This window comes from Vicia villosa, linkage group LG6 (assembly GCF_029867415.1).
Source record: "Vicia villosa cultivar HV-30 ecotype Madison, WI linkage group LG6, Vvil1.0, whole genome shotgun sequence".
NCBI classification, from domain to species: domain Eukaryota; kingdom Viridiplantae; phylum Streptophyta; class Magnoliopsida; order Fabales; family Fabaceae; genus Vicia; species Vicia villosa.
Window position 1 is genome coordinate 81,724,469 of NC_081185.1, and position 19,269 is coordinate 81,743,737.

Consider the following 19,269-nt stretch of genomic DNA (forward strand, 5'->3'; position numbering starts at 1 on the left):
CAACTTCTAATGTTCCATTCTGGACTTGGCTTCTCAAGAAATGATACTTAGTCTCAATATGCTTGCTTCTTCCGTGTAACACCGGATTCTTGGCAAGATTGATTGCAGACTTGTTATCAATCATCAGCTTCAGAGGCTTCTTCACCCTAATCTTCAAGTTTTCTAATAGATTCAGAAGCCACACAGCTTGACATGCAGCTACAGCGCCTGCGATGTACTCAGCTTCAGTTGATAGAGCAACAACAGGTTGCTTCTTGGAACTCCAAGAGATAGGGCCTACCAGAAACATGAACAAATATCCAGAAGTACTCCTTCTATCAACTCTGTCTCCACACCAATCAGAATCAGAATAACTCAATAACTCTGATTCTTCCTTTCTCCCAGAAGGAAACAATATGCCAAACTTTAGAGTTCCCTTGACATATCTCAAGACTCTGACAGCAGCTTGGTAATGGGACCACTTAGGTTTACTCATGAACCTACTAACCAATCCAACTGCATAGCATATATCAGGCCTGGTATTACACAAATACCTTAGAGAACCAACCAGCTGTTTGAATACCGTAGCATCAACATCTTCACCTTCAGAATCAGAGTCCAACTTCTGATTCACTTCTGACGGTGTAACAGCAGCTTTGCAATTCTCCAACTTGAATTTCTTCAGAAGTTCTAACTCATACTTCAACTGATGCAGAATGATACCATCTTCTGAGTACAAAATCTCCGTCCCTAGAAAATATGACATTTTCCCAAGGTCTGTAATCTCAAACTCATTCATCAGCACCTTCTTGAACTTCATCAGATCTTCTGGACAACTCCCCGTAAGCAATATGTCATCAACATAAAGACACAACAGAATCATATTGCTTCCAGAATGTTGCACATAAACTCCATATTCCATCTCACACTTCTGAAACCCTTGCTTCTTGAAAAATGAATCAATTTTCAAATTCCAAGCTTTGGGCGCTTGCTTCAATCCATACAGAGCTTTGTGTAATTTGTACACCATCCCTTCCTTATTCTTTTTCACAAAGCCAGGGGGTTGTGACACGTATACCTCCTCTTGTAATGGACCGTTCAGAAGTGCAGACTTTACATCCAGATGCATCAAGGACCAACCTCTGTTCGCAGCTAACGCAATCACCAGTGTGATTGTTTCATGTCTAGCTACAGGAGCAAACACCTCAAAGTAATCTAGTCCAGGTTTCTGAAGAAAACCTCTAGCCACTGGCCTTGCTTTGTGTTTACCAACTGATCCATCTGGCTTCAGCTTTACTTTGAAAACCCATCTGACGCTGATGGATTTCTTCTTCTTTGGAAGTTCTGTCAGCTTCCAAGTTTTGTTTCTTTCTATAGCCTCAAGTTCTTCTTTCATGACATTCAGCCAGACCTTCTTCTTGAGCGCTTCTTCTATACTCACTGGTTCAGAATCTACTAACATGGCGCACTGAATGACCTCTCCTTCTGAGTCAACTTTTATGTCTTGCAACATGTCAAAATCTGCAAACCTTCTTGGTATAGTTCTGACTCTTTGTGGTCGCTGAGCTACTTCAGAGTCAGCTACTCCAGAGTCACCACCTCCATGATCATCTCCAGAAGCTTGTCCTCCAGACCCTATGTCTTCAGAGTTTTCCCTTCCAGAATCATAACTACCACCAGACTCTGGATCATCATCAGAATCTGGATCAGAATCAGATTCTCCATCTGACTCATCTTCAGAAGATGCTTCATCTTCTGACTCGTCTTCAGAAGATTCTTCATCTTCTGACTCTAACTTTTCTTCAAGTTATCTCTACATCAGAAGTTGGTTGAGACTTTCTCCAATCCCAAACTTCTGATTCCTTCACAATGACGTCTCTGCTGACTTCAACTTTGTTAGTCTCTGGACAATAGAGCTTGTATGCACCTGTACTGTGGTACCCCACCAATAACATCACTTTGCTTCTATCATCCAGCTTCTTCCTTCTAGATTCTGGAACGTGTTTGTAACACACAGAACCAAAAACCTTCAGATGACTAACACTCTGTTTCTCTTTAGTCCACTTCTCTAAAGGAACAATTTCCTTCAGCCTCTTTGTTGGACACCTGTTGAGCACATATGCTGTAGTAGCAACAGCTTCTCCCCATAGATTATGAGGAAGCTTCTTCTCTTTAAGCATACTTCTCGTCATATCAAGCAAAGTACGGTTTCTACGTTCAGCAAGACCATTGTGTTGAGGAGTATAAGGAGCAGTAACTTCATGCTCAATTCCATTATCATCACAAAACTTCTGGAATTCTGTAGAGTTATACTCGCCTCCACCATCCGTTCTGAGAATCTTTATCTTCTGACCACTCTGCTTCTCAGCCTTCACCTTGAACTTCTGGAATTCTGTAAACACCTCATTCTTAAACTTAATGAGAGTTACCCACGTCATTCTTGTGAACTCATCCACAAAAGACACAAAATACCTATTTCCTCCAAGTGAAGGTTCTGGAAATGGTCCACACACGTCAGAGTGCACTACTCCCAGAGCATGCTTTGCTCTTGGAGCAACTTCTGATACAAATGGCAATCTGGGTTGTTTGCCTTTCATGCATACCTCACATGACTTCTCAGGCTTTACAATCTTAGGAATGCCACGTACGAGCTTCTTAGAACTTAGATGCCCCAGACTTCTATAGTTCAAGTGCCCCAACCTCTTGTGCCACAGCTTACTATCACCTTCTGAGCCTTCAGCACTCAGACACTCTGTTTCAGCTGTTTCTACATTCACCTTGAATGTTCTGTTGATTCCCTGTTCAGATTGCATAATCAACTTCTGATTGGAATCATACAACTTCAAGAGGTTGTTCTTCATAACAACTGAGAAACCTTTCTCAATGAGCTGACTCACACTCATCAGATTGCTTCCGATTCCAGGAACATACCAAACATCCTTGATCAGAACAGTCTTTTCATTCTTCACTTTGGCTTTGACATTTCCCATACCTTCTGAATATAGGTACTTATCATCAGCACATCTGATCTTTGTCCTCCTTTCAGAGTCAAAGTCTATCAGCCATTGTTTGTTTCCAGTCAAGTGATTTGAACACCCAGTGTCCATATACCACCATTCTGACGAACATCTTTTGTCCGAATCTGAAGCCATCAATAGCACAGGTTCATCATCTGATCCTCCTCTGGCTATATTTGCTTCTTCTGATCTCCTTCCTTTGTTTGCCAAACAGTCTCTAGCAAAATGGCCAAACTGTTTGCAACAGTAACATTGAACTTTCTTCTTATCCTTTCCCTTCTGATATCTCTTCTCATCAGAAGTTGAGGCTTCCTTCTGGAATCTATCACCACGTCTATGCTTCTGGTCCTTCTTGACAAAAGAAGCCTTCAGAGCTTGCTCAACTTCTCTCTCAGAAGTTCTCTCAGTCAGACGCAACTCTTGGGCTTCTAAACTGCTTTGCAACTCTTCTATTCTCATGGTTTCCAGATCTTTAGAATGTTCAATGGATACAACAATATAATCAAATTGAGGAGTAAGTGACCTCAATATCTTCTCTATGATTACTTGTTCAGAAAGAGTTTCTCCACAAGCCTTCATCTCATTAGTGATCACAATCACTCTAGAGATATACTCAAAGACTTTCTCATTGTTCTTCATGTTGAGATTCTCATATTGCTTTCTCAGGGATTGAAGCTTCACCTTCTTCACTGATACGTCACCACCGTAACACCTGACCAGTATATCCCACGCCTCCTTTGACGTCATAGAATCAGCAATCTTCTCAAACACATTCACATCCACACACTGATGGATGAAGAACAACGCCTTTTGGTCTCTCTTCTTCGTCTCTCTCTGCGCTTCTCTTTGTTCTTTCGTTGCATCCGCTGCAACCGGAATATATCCTCCAGTGACAAGATCTAGAACATCTTGAGCACCAAATAATACACGCATTTGAATCATCCATCTATTCCAGTTTTTACCATCAAGAACTGGAAGTTTGGTATTCAAGTTGCTTCCACTCATCTTTAAACTTGTGCAAACAAAAACAGATTTCACTCACACTCACACAGTGTTTCCCAACCCACAAACAATCAAGAAAAATGTGATTCAACACAACTTTGTTTCCCAGAAACAAAATCAATCACACAGTCACACAAACTCACGTTCACTCGTGTTTCCCTGTGTTTGGAACCGGAGCTCTAGATACCAATTGTTGGTGCACAATGAATAAATATGGTGACAAAGAGAATAATAGAATAACAGCGCAAAAGAGATGAGAGAATAAATATTGTATTCTACTATTAATGATAGCTATTACAAGGCTATTTATAAGAAAAGAAAATCTTGCCACATAAGCCCTAAAACAGTAAACTTAGTGAACAAGTCTAAGGTACAAACAGTACATTACTACAAAAATACTAAAGTACCCTTACTACTAAACAGCTAAGCTAATGGGACCCAGATAACATCTTCTGGTCAATACTATCTTCTGAGTAACCATCAGAAGATCAGTCCATCTTCTGAATATTGAATTACTCTTCAATAATCTTTATTTGTAGAATATGGTGGGTCTAGAGCTTGAGTTGGGTGTATGCCACCGATGGAGTAACAATTGCTGTATCATTTTCTATTTCTTTAGATTAATGGAAATAGTTGGTTTATAAAATAAATTGTATCCAAATGTGAGAAAAACAAAAGTAAAACTCATATCTAAACATATATTTACAATTATTTATACTAGTATATAATTTAAGTAATGTCAATTTATATTTCTTATTCTGAATCAATTTCATATATTACTTACAACTTCATGATTCAATTTAATATGAATTTTAAAAAATAGAGTGAAGACCCATTTTAGTCCTTCACAAATATTACAGGAGTCAAATTAGTCCTTCATAATAAAATAGACCCAATTTAATCCCTTATAAAATTTAACCGGATCATATAAGTCCTTCCGTTAATATTTTTTTCAAACCGATTTTTTTCTAGTTTTAAACCGTGACTGAACTGCCGCGTTGAATTTTATTTATTTTTTGTTTTTTAAATACTAAATTGATTTTTATTTTTAATTTCATTTTTAAACAATTATAAATTAATAATATAAAAAAGCCAAAATTGTTTCTTATAAGGAGTTGAACTCAGGCCAATGTGGTTAATTTTAAACAATTCTAAATTTAAAATAAAAAATACAAAATTTGTATCAATATGGTCTCGAACCTAAGTCTCTTCAGATTAAATGAAAGTCAATTTAATACAATAGAAATTGATTTGTCTATTTGTAAATGATAGTCACTTTCCTAACAATAGAAATTGATTTGTCTAGTTGTTATTGATAGTCACTTTACTAACCGTAGAAATTGATTTGTCTAGTTGTAAATGATAATCACTTTATTAACAATAAAAATTGATTTATCTATTTGTAAATGATAGTCACTTTACTAACAATAGAAATTGATTTGCTTGTTGTAAATAATAGTCACTTTACTAGCAATAGAAATTGATTTTTCTAGTTGTAAATGATACTCACTTTATTAACGATAGAAATTGATTTGTCTAGTTGTAAAGTGAAATCCATTTAACTTGAAGGGACTTGGATTTGAGACCTCATAGGTACAAATTTATGTATAGAATTTGTTAATATTAGTAGAAATCATGGAAATTACTTGTTTAAAAATTATTTATAAGAAATAATTTTGGTTTTTTTGATATTATTCATTGATAACTGTTTAAAAATGAAATTAAAATAAAAATTAATTTAGTATTTAAAAAATAAAAAAGTAAAAAAATCCAACGTGTCAGTCTAGTCACGGTTTAAAAGTATGAAAAGAACCGGTTTAGAGCTAGGAAAAAACCAAATTGAAAAAAATATTAGAAGAAGGACTAATATGATCCGGTTAAATTTTGTTAGGGATTAAGTTGAGTCAATTTTTTTGCGAGGGACTAATTTGACTCGTATAATATTTGTGAGGGACCAAAATGGGTCTTCACTCTAAAAAATAATTAAGAGTGTACTCTTACTATTTTAATAATATACACGTTTATATTAATAAAATTTAAAAACAATTCTATATTGAATTAAGATTTATTAAATTTAAAGTTTCATCTTTAAATGAGATTTTTTTTATATATACATCAAACCTATTATTCTTTTAAATTAGAGGAAATATTGTTTTGATTTTTTAACTTTCCTAATGAATATACTGACAAAAAGTAAAAGCTCTGCTAGAGTTTGTGATTTAGGGTTCATTTTGTGGCTTTCCATCTAGTGTCTCGCTATTTCTCGTCGGATCAGTATCTCATTGCGATGGTTTAAACTCCTAATCATCGGATTAGGGACCGCCATGGTGGAAGCTTGATTGTTTCTCACAAAGAGTTCAATTGTCTAGTTAGTTCTTGAAGAACGCCATGAACGCCCTTGAGGTCGAAAATCCCCAACCCCAAGAAGAAGACCTTCGGGCCCGAAGCACTAAAATAGTGAAAGATAATGATGAAGGAGAACCTAGCTTCGGGGATTCGACTCTGGATGGGAGCGAACAACCCGAAATTAGAGCATCATGTTCCTATAAGAACCGTGGTCACCGAAGAACACACGGATAGCAGTAAAGTGGAAGAAGAGGATGTAGAAGATGAGATGGACTTGGAAGACACTTAGATAGAGTAAATGAAAATTGGGGATCACGACTGTCCTGAATTCATCTTTCGGAAGCAGGAGAAAAAGATAGCGAAGCCATGATGCAAAGGGCATGATTTTCAAGATGCTTGGAAGAAAGATCGGGTATAAGGCGTTGGAGAATAGGCTCAATCTTCTGTGGGCACAAAAGGGAATTCTACATATCATAGATCTAGGGCAAGAATACTATCTTATCACTTTCACAAATTATGAAGATCACACTATAGTTCCCATGGAAGGGCCTTGGATGATCTATGATCACTACCTCACATTAAGAGAATGAAGCGCTAACTTCTGCCTGAACAGCAATATCATCGACCTACTCGTTGTGTGGGTTCAAATCTGTTGACTCCCAATTAAGTACTATGATTCTCGAGTGTTAACATGTGGATCACCCTCTCTATAGAACGAGGCAAATACGCTAGAATGTGTGTCCATGTAAATATATCTAATACATTCCTTGCCATGTTTTCAATTAAAGTAAAACACTATAAGATAGAATATAAAAAGCTTCACTACCTCTGTCTTGCTTGCAGGAGATATGGACACTATACTGAATCATGTGAGACAGGTGGTAAGGACAACAAGGGTCAAGAACTAACAAAAGAAAGAAGCGGCAAACGGGAAGTGCCAAAGAAACTTGCAATAGGGCCTTGGCAAGTAGTCCAAAACTCTAAAAGAGCCAACAAGAACAAGCTTAAGGTAATTACAGATGGTGCAGGTTTAATTTTAGAAAGTAATAAGAAAAGAAACAAAACTGACACAAACAATACACCTGGAAAGGGAGGCTTAAGATTTGATATCCTTAAAGACAACAGGGAAAAAGGTACTGAGAATGGAAGGTATATAGATCGTAAAGAGAATGAAAAAACCAGGAGGAAACCCAACTGTGAACTCATTGAATCTAGCCTCGTGGGGGAACAAAGGATTAGAACGACAACAAACAGAAAGGAAATGACAAGTCTAAAGCGAATAGGAAGTTGGCGTTCGTTGCATTGAATGTGCGCATCGCATCATGATTGAATTCAAAGCCTTTCATTCATCTTCAAGTTATCCCAACACACCAGGCAGCCTGCAATTTGACCCTGCACATTCATTTACGGTTCAGTTTAAAAACAAGCTCTAACTATTATCAGCCACCAATCATCCAGCACAATCTAAATTCAGATCTTAATACCAGTTCTGCTCCATATCTGCCAATGAAGTACATCATTCAAAATCTACATTCAACCTGCATCATTAACAAAAAAAAGATCTTTGTTAGTTCAGAAGTAAGTCCCTGCAGCATTCAACAAAAAGAACAGCATAACCGAAAACCCTGCATAAATCACCCCAAACCTCAAAACCAACTAACACTTTTCAATTCACTTATAACTAAATTCTGAACCAGCAGACTTACTTTACTAACAGATTTCTAACCCTCTCATTCCTAATATAATTTTTCTAACCTTCTAACCATTCAATCACCTAATTGATGCAGTTATAACCTAACAATATTGTAACCAATTCCTAACTAACTCCCACAGTTTCATAACAAACCTAACAGTCTCTAACCAATCATAACTAACCCCAACAGTTTGTGTAACAGAAAACTAACAAACTCTCAGATCATAACTGACCTATAACTACCATAACAGAATCCATAACTAACTCTTAACAGTTTCTTACTTGACCAATAGCCAACAATCATCTCATAACCAACTTTTTTTAACAACAACCAACTGTTAACCAAGTCTGTAACCAATTTTCAAACCCCAAACAGTCTTCTAACCTATAACTAACTTGCTAAACAGTTTGCAACAGTTTTAACTAACTAATCCATTTCACAACCAACCTTTAACTAACAGTTTGTAACAGTTCTAACAGAATTTTCACAACCAACCTTTAACTAACCTAACCAATCCCTAACTGAATGTAACAAACTTTCCTAACCTAACAATTGCAGTTATAACCAATTGTAACTGAAAGTAACAGAAAAATTCAGAGGAACTAACCTTGAGAAACCCCTATATAACTCATCCCTCATCTTCAATCATTCCTCTCCACGTCCATTAACCATTTTCTTCAATCTCTTCACTTCTCACTCGTCGACACCTTCACGATTTTTCCTTCTCTTCCTGAACCACTCTGTTTCCACCATTTTTGTTCACTCCTCCATTTCTCCACTGATTCCACCGATCTTCATTCTTCACCATTCGCCACTAAAATTCTGAAACTTCATCTACTAAACCCTCTCTCTGAGTTATCCCTGCTCTGTGATCTTTTTTTGTAACTACTTCACATCACAACAATCATCTTCATCGCACAATCCTCATCATCCTCGAATCAGCACCTTCAACACCTCTCCGCCACGATTCGATTCATCTGCATCGACAACAGCACGATATTCATCATCAACATCTCGCTCATCAATAATCTTCTCCACTAAAAAAGCAATAACAAGAATCAATCACACAAATCGCAAAGAATTTCAGAAGATCAAAATTGAAGAAGAAGACGAGCTTCAAGTCGTTACCTGAGTTTCGCGGTGGTCGGGAATCTCCGCCACCGCATCTGAAATTCAGGTCTCCTAACAGGTTCTCGTTCAATGCTTTAATTCTCGTTCTTTCATCCTCATGTATGCATCTAGGATTAAGAAATTGGTTATTTGCCTGAGAATGAAATCGGAGACGAGAGCGATTTGAGGGATAACGGAGCTGAGATTGAGAGATGAGAAAGTGAGGCAACGAGAGGGACATTAGGAGACGATAATGACTCACGGCGGCGTTCAAAACGCTCGCCGGAGAGGCTGCCGTTTGTGCGCCGTCTGAGAAACGAAGGAGAGCGTGAGAGCTTTGAGATTGAAGAGGAATTGGGAACGACACTTCTCAACCCTATTCCCCTTTTTTCATTTTTCTTTTAATTAACATTAATATTAATTAGATTGATTAGAATTAATTAGGACTAATTAGGATTAATTGGACTAATATGAATAATAATCTTTTGGATCATGAAAACCTGGATCATTACATTGGGCCTGCACCGAATTCCTCTTATCCTCTATGGCCCATTTCACCATTTTTGACCTAGGAAAATCTGTAACAAAAACAACTCTGTTGGGCCCTGCGCCCTGTTTGCTAATCACACTATGTAATTCAGATTACACCCCTCTGTCTCCTTCTTAATTAAGAGATTTTAGTTAGTTTTTTTATCATTTTCTTTTAGTAATAAAAATGCTGACTTTTCCTTTTGTTTTTAGACTTTTAATACAATTCTCGACATAGAAAATAATCACAAAAATATTAGTTTAGGCTATCTGTTTTAATTCTTTTTGTTTAATTAGAATTCTTTTTCTTCATATAAAATCATAAAAAATGATAGTCCTTTTAATTCGATTTTTGCACTATATTTTGCATCATTTGCTTCCATGTTTTGTACCATATTTCAAGTCATCTTTAGGTCAATTTTGTACTAATTTTGTATCATGCTTACTTGTGATTAATCTTGTAATTTCACTTGTTTGTTCCTTTAGATTTAGGACCTATAATATCTTCATAACATTAAGCTAGTTATTCATTTTAGGCTAGTTTTTCCTTCCCTTTTCTTTTCAACTTTAAAACATTTAATAAAGGAAGAGGCGAATCACACTTCACTAAAAGTGGGAGAGAAATGAGTGGGATTTATTCCCTAATCTGTTTCTCAATCACTTAGTGTAGAGAAATGAGTGGGATTCATTCCCTAATCTGTTTCTCGATCACTATATAGAGAAATGAGTGGGATTTATTCCCTAATCTGTTTCTCAATCACTTAGTGTAGAGAAATGAGTGGGATTCATTCCTTAATCTGTTTCTCGATCACTATGTAGAGAAATGAGTGGGATTCATTCCCTAATCTGTTTCTCTACCATCATACACTTTTATGTGATTCAACTCGCAGATTAATTCCCCTTAAAAATCACCAATCAAAAGCATTTAAAACATCTAATAAAGGCTCAGACCTAAACAAAGTAATAAAGTGGTGCGAAACCTTGTATTGGGTTTTGTTCATCATGAAATTACATAAAAAACACAAACCATACTCTTCATTTTTCTTTTGCCTCCGAGGCGCTTAAGAGCACGTTACTTCCGCTCCATTCCCAGCTTAAGACTCCAGAGGTCGAGCAGCGGAGTGCGAATGTAACTGTTCAACTAAAAAACACAAAAACGAACAAAAACTAAAGAGCCGAACTACGGCGCTCTGATACCTGAAAAGGATACGTAGGCATTAGGTCGCGGGGCCTAAGCGAGCACAACTATTTATAAACCTTATTTTCCCCGTGTTTCTTCTTCTTTCCTTTGCATGCATTCCCTTTGCATTAAGCTTTAGATTTATACACCCTTAGAATAGAACAAACATAAGTGGATCCTGTGGAGTACCACAGACGTGAGGGGTGCTAATACCTTCCCCTTGCGTAACCGACTACTTACCCGATCTCTGGTCGCAAGACCTTCTCTTATCCTTTCTTTATTCTAGGTTTTCTGATATTCCTTTCCCTCGATGGGATAAATATATTGGTGGCGACTCTATTGTTCATCATTTCGCGAGCGTGCGACAGCTGGCGACTCTGCTGGGGATGTGATAGACCTGTGCTGGTCCATTCTTAGCGAGTCGATCCTAGCCTTTGTTTGTTTGTTTATTGGGTGTGCTTATATATTTTCTATGCTTCGCTTCATTTATTTTATGCTTGCATATCATGACTATTCACTGTCTGCACATCATGTTTACTTTCTCGCATTCTGGACTATATTATGGGTCCCCGTGGGGACCATATATTTTCACTGTTTGCAGGTTGGGTGGGATGTTCTATGAGGTAAAAGGCCCAATACCCAGGCCAGAGCGATACTTAGGCTACCTAGGACAGAGTGGATAGTCATGACGCCAATAGAATGTCAGGTTCTGTTGATCGCGATCATGAGACCCACGACCAGTTGAGGTTCAAATGGGATACCATTGTTGGCATGTATTTGCAACAATGATGGTGTTTCAGGAGAACTGTTAACGCTGGTATCCTTTTGACCTACCTTGTACTAGATCCTACCTGTGAGAGGGGTTGGGAAATTTTGTTTTGCAGGAAGACATGCCTCCATCCTACCCTATGCCCATTCATACTATCTATCATAATCAACATCGAACCTCTGAATCTGGAAGGTTCGACCTTATTTGACTTATGCAAAGGTTATCTATCCTGAATCAACGTCGAACCTCTGAATCTGGAGGATTCGACCATCTTTGACTTATACAGAAGTTCTACATCAGTTATCTATTAGAATCAATCAACGTCGAACCTCTGAATCTGGAGGGTTCGACCATCTTTGACTTATGCACCGCCTAGTTATCAAGAATGCAACGTCGAACCTCTGAATCTAGAGGATTCGACCATATCTTATTGACCATGAGAAGTTATTATCACAAGAGGCTTTGATCCTTGATCCTGATTTACGCTGCATTTGCATCATCATTAATATTCTGCATTCATGCATATACATCCATGGTTACCAAGACTCTTACCTTCTTCCTCTCCATCAGATCAGTCAAGACGATTCCTCCACACCGATATTTGACAAGAGCTCATAAAAAAAGAATCATGGGGAATTACAAACAAGATCAAGCTACTATCTAAGAACCCCATGCCTCCTCATGAGGGTACCTTCCACAACTGGAGCCTAAAGACTTTGTGTTTGTCAGAGAACATTTCATTTGCATCAAAATAAGGCCAAGCTTGCCATTGTCTAGATTACTTAAAAGCACTTTCAAGTGTATTGCTTTCGTTGTTATCAAGTACTTCTCATTGTAAGAAAGTCATTCTGTTTGAATAAATAAAAATAATGCAATATACATGTTTTTCTCAAATAATTTCATCTTTGTCATTATGTTCATTGATATTCAACTCATTTGTCTTAAGAAACTAAAAAAGGAGAATGATGAAAATAAAAAACACATGAACTACTAACTGTATGCTTTTGGAACAAAGATCCTGCTGACGATGTACAGGCATTGTTTCAATTCCTAAACACCGGAGTTATAAGGGAGTGAAACCCTCGTCAACCCCTTTGAGCCTAAGGAGTAGTAGTTTCTTTTAAAAAAAAACACAAAACCCTCAATCTTAACCAGGTGCAGGGTAGTCTTCAGTTAGTGCGACCGAGCGCTCAACTTTCAGGTATTCCACTTGAGGATCCATCATATCTCATCACTCATAACAAAAGAAGAAGAGCACAATCCATAATGTATGTCTCACATTCGCCGAGAAGAAGGCATTCACAACCTTTCCTTCAAGTCAATCACAAAAGTCATACAACTTGTTCCCGAACGAGACAAAAAAGAAAAAAAGAAAGTGTGAATCATGATAAAAAAATATAATAAAAGAAGGAAACAATAGCCCGCTAAGTCAAAAAGAAGAGAAAAGCTTTGAAGCAAATGACTTAGGCAAAAATTAGGGCATATCCCGCTGGACAACGAAAACCAAATTCAAAAGAAACTTTTTGTCCAGGCAAAAGTTAGGGATAGCAAAAGGCAAATGCAAAAGAAAAATCCTCCGAGGGATAAGTTGTTGTGACCATCAACGAAAGCACCAAAGGGTGACCGCCACCTCCATCGAAGTCATAAAAAATCCTCATCCATCACAATCCTTCCTGAAAGGTGAACACTCGTGTCAAACTAGCTGAACGTAGGACTGGAGAACATCACGAAGAAGGGGTGGGTTAATTAGAACTTGAGCCTTTATCCTTTGTTTCTTAAACCGTGAACCCGGCCACGTTACAACCCTAAAATGTCCTAATTGAAGCAGGGCTCGTTCCGAAAGCATACAAACTGTGAAATCATGTCAAACTGACTCCTAATGTTGCTGTGTCATTTGTGTTAGTATCAGTACAACATTTTGACAAATAAACCTTTTTCTTTGAGATTAACATGTGCATTGTATTCTCATTATCTTTTTCAAAACAGAATTGTCTCTAATATGAAAATACGTACTTGATACCAAGGAAAGTTCAACATTGAAATTCCATCGAGTAGTCTTACAAAGGCAAAGGTTGTTCATCCACAAAGCAAATACCTGAAGCATTCTGGTGGAATAGTTCATTTCAATCTGGGGCATTCATCCCTTGATCAACACTGGGGCAGACCATTACAAATCTCCATGATTCAAGCACATCAGAATTCCATCTCAAGAGATTCTAAAAGCTGGGGCAAGCTAGTAACAATTCTTTTCTTCATCCTCAGGCAAGTGTCAGATATTGAGGCAGGTGTCGAGGAGTCATTCCACCTCACCTTCACTTTCACAAGCTATGACCGTTCCACTAAAGGCATTCTCCATCCACTCCTTGTATCTTGGAAACAATCATTCCATTCATAATCATACACGCATCACACATATCATTGCATTTTCATTATCATTTCCCCCGCATGATCCAATCATCAACAAATCAGGGGCATCCACCCCACCTTGATTTTCAAACAGAGTTTCTGAACTCCACCTAATCTATTCCCCGCACAAAAGCAGAAACCCTGACCAATGAATCAGTACACTGCATATAGAAATCATAGCACTGCATCTCCAGAAGTGCGTAAAATAAATCCAACATTGCATGTGAAGCATAAGCCAAGTTACTCATCAGATGAGGTCCCTACAAAGTATTCAAGTTGATACTCCAATGGATCACTCAGAGTTACCATTGTGGTGTCATCTCCCAAATTCAATCATGTTCATCTTTCTTCAACCCAGAGTTGATGTTTTTGTGTTCAACCCAGAGTTGATTTTCCTTTTCATCTTTTAACCCCGAGTTAATTATCTTTTCCCTCTCAACCCATAGTTGACGGTTATCTTTTGTCTCTTCCCACTCAACCCAGAGTTGACGGTCATCCTTTATTCAATCCAGAATTGACTTCTCCTTTTCCCACTCAACCCAGAGTTGACGGTTGTCCTTTCTTTTTCCCATTCAACCCAGAGTTGACGGTCATCTTTTGTCTTTCCCACTCAACCCAGAGTTGACGGTCATCATTTGTCTTTCCCACTCAACCCAGAGTTGACGGTTATCTTTATTCGACCCAGAGTTGATCCTTTCCTTTTCCCACTCAACCCAGAGTTGACGGTTATCCTTTGTTCAATCCAGAATTGACTTTCTCCTTTCCCACTCAACCCAGAGTTGACGGTCATCATTTGTCTTTCCCACTCAACCCAGAGTTGACGATTATCTTCTTTCTTTCCCTCTCAACCCAGAGTTGACGGTTATCTTCTTTCGTTCCCACTTAACCCAGAGTTGACGGTTATCTTTTCTCTTTTCCCACTCAACCCAGAGTTGACGGTCATATTTTGTCTTTCCCACTCAACCCAGAGTTGATGGTCACCCTTTACTCAACCTAGAGTTGACAGTTATCTTTTGCTCTTCCCACTCAACCCAGAGTTGACGGTTATCCCTTGTTCAATCCAGAATTGATTATTCTTTTTTCCACTCAACCCATAGTTGACGCTTTTCTTTTGTCCTTGCCACTCAACCCAGAGTTGACGGTTATCTCTTGTCTTTCCCACTCAACCCAGAGTTGACGGTCATCTTTTGTTCAATTTAGAATTGACTTCTCTTCCTTTGCCCACTCAACCCAAAGTTGACGGTTATCTTTTGTCTTTCCCACTCAACCCAGAGTTGGCGGTTATCTTTTATTCAATCCAGAATTAATTCCTCCTTCCCACTCAACCCAGAGTTGACGGTTAACCTTTGTTCAACCCAGAGTTGATTTCTCAAATTTCCCTCTCCTTTCTCAACCCATAGTTGATGTTTGCCTCTCTTACAACCCATGGTTCATATCTTTTCTCCCCAGTGGATCTCATCTTTCTTCAGGCAAATTTTCAGGTTCTTTTAATATTTAATCTTCTTCTACCTTGAATGTTCGAAAGGCTAGCGCCAATCTCACCTTCAGGTTTAAGACGATTAAATAGGGGCAGCTGTTGCACCCCAAAATTTGCCCATCTAATTATTCTTATTTGGCTTACATATCTCATTCATTTACATCTTAGGTCATCAATAAAATCATGCATCATTAAACAACCATTGGCATTGGAATCAAAGATCTTAAATTATTAAATTTTCACTGTGATTTTTGCTTTTAATGCCACTACCAAAGTCTATACAAAAAGATCATTCAAGTCTACTACAAAGATTATACATATTTCCATCAAGAAACACTATACAAAAAATTAGTAGCTTTGCTAATCTATAAAACTCCAAGCATCTTCATCATAGCCTTCGTATTGTCTTGAATCTGTTGCACCATCCAAGTCTAAAGCGAATAGGAAGTTGGCGTTCGTTGCATCGAATGTGCGCATCGCATCATGATTGAATTCAAAGCCTTTCATTCATCTTCAAGTTATCCCAACACACCAGGCAGCCTGCAATTTGACCCTGCACATTCATTTACGGTTCAGTTTAAAAACAAGCTCTAACTATTATCAGCCACCAATCATCCAGCACAATCTAAATTCAGATCTTAATACCAGTTCTGCTCCATATCTGCCAATGAAGTACATCATTCAAAATCTACATTCAACCTGCATCATTAACAAAAAAATGATCTTTGTTAGTTCAGAAGTAAGTCCCTGCAGCATTCAACAAAAAGAACAGCATAACCGAAAACCCTACATAAATCACCCCAAACCTCAAAACCAACTAACACTTTTCAATTCACTTATAACTAAATTCTGAACCAGCAGACTTACTTTACTAACAGATTTCTAACCCTCTCATTCCTAATATAATTTTTCTAACCTTCTAACCATTCAATCACCTAACTGATGCAGTTATAACCTAACAATATTGTAACCAATTCCTAACTAACTCCCACAGTTTCATAACAAACCTAACAGTCTCTAACCAATCATAACTAACCCCAACAGTTTGTGTAACAGAAAACTAACAAACTCTCAGATCATAACCGACCTATAACTACCATAACAGAATCTATAACTAACTCTTAACAGTTTCTTACTTGACCAACAGCCAACAATCATCTCATAACCAACTTTTTTTAACAACAACCAACTGTTAACCAAGTCTGTAACCAATTTTCAAACCCCAAACAGTCTTCTAACCTATAACTAACTTGCTAAACAGTTTGCAACAGTTTTAACTAACTAATCCATTTCACAACCAACCTTTAACTAACAGTTTGTAACAGTTCTAACAGAATTTTCACAACCAACCTTTAACTAACCTAACCAATCCCTAACTGAATGTAACAAACTTTCCTAACCTAACAATTGCAGCTATAACCAATTGTAACTGAAAGTAACAGAAAAATTCAGAGGAACTAACCTTGAGAAACCCCTATATAACTCATCCCTCATCTTCAATCATTCCTCTCCACGTCCATTAACCATTTTCTTCAATCTCTTCACTTCTCACTCGTCGACACCTTCACGATTTTTCCTTCTCTTCCTGAACCACTCTGTTTCCACCATTTTTGTTCACTCCTCCATTTCTCCACTGATTCCACCGATCTTCATTCTTCACCATTCGCCACTAAAATTCTGAAACTTCATCTACTAAACCCTCTCTCTGAGTTATCCCTGCTCTGTGATCTTTTTTTGTAACTACTTCACATCACAACAATCATCTTCATCGCACAATCCTCATCATCCTCGAATCAGCACCTTCAACACCTCTCCGCCACGATTCGATTCATCTGCATCGACAACAACACGATATTCATCATCAACATCTCGCTCATCAATAATCTTCTCCACTAAAAAAGCAATAACAAGAATCATTCACACAAATCGCAAAGAATTTCAGAAGATCAAAATTGAAGAAGAAGAAGACGAGCTTCAAGTCGTTACCTGAGTTTCGCGGTGGTCGGGAATCTCTGCCACCGCATCTGAAATTCAGGTCTCCTAACAGGTTCTCGTTCAATGCTTTAATTCTCGTTCTTTCATCCTCATGTATGCATCTAGGATTAAGAAATTGGTTATTTGCCTGAGAATGAAATCGGAGACGAGAGCGATTTGAGGGATAACGGAGCTGAGATTGAGAGATGAGAAAGTGAGGCAACGAGAGGGACATTAGGAGACGATAATGACTCACGGCGGCGTTCAAAACGCTCGCCGGAGAGGCCGCCGTTTGTGCGCCGTCTGAGAAACGAAGGAGAGCGTGAGAGCTTTGAGATTGAAGAGGAATTGGGAACGACACTTCTCAACCCTATTCCCCTTTTTTAATTTTTCTTTTAATTAACATTAATATTAATTAGATTGATTAGAATTAATTAGGACTAATTAGGATTAATTGGACTAATATGAATAATAATCTTTTGGATCATGAAAACCTGGATCATTACATTGGGCCTGCACCGAATTCCTCTTATCCTCTATGGCCTATTTCACCATTTTTGACCTAGGAAAATCTGTAACAAAAACAACTCTGTTGGGCCCTGCGCCCTGTTTGCTAATCACACTATGTAATTCAGATTACACCCCTCTGTCTCCTTCTTAATTAAGAGATTTTAGTTAGTTTTTTTATCATTTTCTTTTAGTAATAAAAATGCTGACTTTTCCTTTTGTTTTTAGACTTTTAATACAATTCTCGACATAGAAAATAATCACAAAAATATTAGTTTAGGCTATATCTTTTAATTCTTTTTGGTTAATTAGAATTCTTTTTCTTCATATAAAATCATAAAAAATGATAGTCCTTTTAATTCGATTTTTGCACTATATTTTGCATCATTTGCTTCCATGTTTTGTACCATATTTCAAGTCATCTTTAGGTCAATTTTGTACTAATTTTGTATCATGCTTACTTGTGATTAATCTTGTAATTTCACTTGTTTGTTCCGTTAGATTTAGGACCTATAATATCTTCATAACATTAAGCTAGTTATTCATTTTAGGCTAGTTTTTCCTTCCCTTTTCTTTTCAACTTTAAAACATTTAATAAAGGAAGAGGCGAATCACACTTCACTAAAAGTGGGAGAGAAATGAGTGGGATTTATTCCCTAATCTGTTTTTCAATCACTTAGTGTAGAGAAATGAGTGGGATTCATTCCCTAATCTGTTTCTCGATCACTATATAGAGAAATGAGTGGGATTTATTCCCTAATCTGTTTCTCAATCACTTAGTGTAGAGAAATGAGTGGGATTCATTCCTTAATCTGTTTCTCGATCATTATGTAGAGAAATGAGTGGGATTCATTCCCTAATCTGTTTCTCTACCATCATACACTTTTATGTGATTCAACTCGCAGATTAATTCCCCTTAAAAATCACCAATCAAAAACATTTAAAACATCTAATAAAGGCTCAGACCTAAACAAAGTAATAAAGTGGTGCGAAACCTTGTATTGGGTTTTGTTCATCATGAAATTACATAAAAAACACAAACCATACTCTTCATTTTTCTTTTGCCTCCGAGGCGCTTAAGAGCACGTTACTTCCGCTCAATTCCCAGCTTAAGACTCCAGAGGTCGAGCAGCGGAGTGCGAATGTAACTGTTCAACTAAAAAACACAAAAACGAACAAAAACTAAAGAGCCGAACTACGGCGCTCTGATTCCTGAAAAGGATACGTAGGCATTAGGTCGCGGGGCCTAAGCGAGCACAACTATTTATAAACCTTATTTT

The 19,269-nt window shown here is 37.6% G+C and overlaps 2 long non-coding RNA genes across 2 annotated transcripts; both read right to left on the minus strand.

Annotated features, from left to right (window-relative positions):
* Window positions 1-6,190: 6,190 nt before the first annotated feature.
* On the minus strand, window positions 6,191-9,507 carry LOC131611752 (uncharacterized). The gene is made up of 4 exons (XR_009287113.1): window positions 9,167-9,507; window positions 8,646-9,075; window positions 7,829-7,882; window positions 6,191-7,736 (listed from the first exon to the last, which is right to left on the minus strand). It is a non-coding gene; the product is annotated as an uncharacterized LOC131611752 (long non-coding RNA).
* Window positions 9,508-15,976: 6,469 nt separating this feature from the next.
* Window positions 15,977-17,386, minus strand: LOC131611753 (uncharacterized). Its single transcript, XR_009287114.1, has 3 exons — window positions 16,971-17,386; window positions 16,154-16,207; window positions 15,977-16,061 (listed from the first exon to the last, which is right to left on the minus strand). It is a non-coding gene; the product is annotated as an uncharacterized LOC131611753 (long non-coding RNA).
* Between the last annotated feature and the right edge of the window lie 1,883 nt (window positions 17,387-19,269).